The sequence below is a fragment of the Vollenhovia emeryi genome, unplaced genomic scaffold (genome assembly GCF_000949405.1).
Source record: "Vollenhovia emeryi isolate VEMERY1.0 unplaced genomic scaffold, V.emery_V1.0 DF942305.1, whole genome shotgun sequence".
NCBI lineage: Eukaryota > Metazoa > Arthropoda > Insecta > Hymenoptera > Formicidae > Vollenhovia > Vollenhovia emeryi.
This window is the reverse complement of record NW_011964061.1, coordinates 2,032-3,939: the sequence shown is the minus strand read 5'-3', so window position 1 is coordinate 3,939 and position 1,908 is coordinate 2,032. Positions and strand designations below refer to the sequence as shown.

The window sequence follows — 1,908 nt, the reverse complement described above, 5'->3', positions numbered from 1 at the left end:
CTGGTGGTAGGAGAATAATACACCATTTTGCATGTCTGCCGAGTCCGGCCTTCAGCTCAGTGATGCTAGCCGAAAACGTTAGCACGGACGATGCCGCAGCGGTGGGGATGGAGTGGGGATAGTCCGTCTGGCCACGCCTGCGCGCGCACGCTCGCACACAAGCAACACGTCGTAAAAACGTGTGCGCTCGACGCTTGGCTACGACGTGTTGCTTGTGTGCGAGCGTGCGCGCGCAGGCGTGGCCAGACGGACTATCCCCACTCCATCCCCACCGCCGCGGCATCGTCCGTGCTAACGTTTTCGGCTAGCATCACTGCTTCAGCTCCTCCGTGCACTTATTGGCTCAGATGTTTTTCTTAATTACGCGATAATAATTACGAATTTTGTAAAATGGTATATAACTTTTCTTCTCAGCTTGACCCAATCTACTATAATCTTTGGAGTCGTCCAAATCGAATCCGACACCCTGTATATACACTGCGCGTTCCCTACTACACTCGCGTGAAAACATACGCCAACTTTAGAAAGAGATAGCTGGTGTTCGCAGTGTCTACCTTTGTCTAGTGAAGTAGTGGGGGTAACAAAAGAGTAGGGGAACGATAGAGGTTAAGGCTGCGATATTCATTTCCGTTTGTGATGTTGAGCGATTTAGACGTCTGTGGCTGCGGTCAAGCAGCCTCTACAAATGCTTCGAAACGTTTCTCTTCTCCTTTTATCTTTATTGAAAGAAAGGAAAAGTAGTAACACTTCGAAGCACTTGTAGCGGCAGTTTGACCGCAGCCTGTGTCTATGGAACGCGGCCGAAAGCGCAGAGTCCTTGCAATCGTTCAAGGAGGAAAAGCAATGGAAGATTATCGTGGAGGTGAAAGAAGAGCCTTCTGCATCATCTTCATTTACATGCGTATGTAGTTTTTTCAATGCCGATTTGAATTGTTGTACCCACCAAACCATCGAATACAAGCATAAAGTCTCAATATGATTCTGAGAAATTTTATAAATCAACAGGAATGCCATGTGATTATGATCGGCGGTACCGTTATGCGAGACGCATCCGGCAACGTTACTAATTTATGGACGACGTACTATAGCTCTCTTTTGGCCATGTCAAAGATAAGGAGCCGATTTTATGAGTATTTGGACATTGTCGACGAGAGAGTAGCTATTTTAGACACAGGTGCACAATATGGAAAGGTGATAGACCGGAAAATACGAGAATTGAATATTCATAGCGAAATTCTGGCGCTCGATACACCAGCGTTCACTCTTCAGGAGAAAGGATACAAGTAAGATGTTTAATATTGCCGGCTTGTAAATTTATCCACAAACCGATGTCGTAGTTGCATGTATGCGAATATGAATTGCCAATCTATCTCTTTTTCAGGGCTATTATAATTTCTGGTGGTCCTAGTTCAGTATATGCGGAAGATGCACATAGATACGACGCCGATATCTTCCGGGATACAGATGATGAATAAGGAGTTCGGCGGTAGCGTAACCAGAAGGGAGAGTCGAGAGGACGGCCAGTCAGTGCTGCCAGATTCCCCCTCCACGAGCTAGGCCGCGCATGTGCCATGCATGGTATATCAGTTACGTATTATGGGCGCACAGTTTTGGCCTAATAAAAAATTTATGTTTAATTATATATAAATGTGTCTGTAAACAATTATTTTAATGTCCTACTCTTCTTTATTTTAAAGAGAAAAGTTAGAGAGTGTGTGTGTGTGTGTGTGTACACGTGCGCGCGTACTTATGTCCACAGGGGCTTGTGCGTTTCTAATACGTTACTGCATTTAACGTCTGAAGCGCATGCGTCGGCACATGTGGCCGGGTAGCCCGGCCAAATCTAGCAGCACTGCGGCCAGTTTCCCATTGAAGTTGATACCAAGTGCCTGTTATTTAAGTATGTAA

General features: G+C 45.8%; 1 pseudogene; it reads left to right on the top strand.

The window, feature by feature from the left end:
• Positions 1–37: 37 nt before the first annotated feature.
• LOC105569286 lies at positions 38–1,557 on the top strand (annotated as a pseudogene).
• Positions 1,558–1,908: the final 351 nt, after the last annotated feature.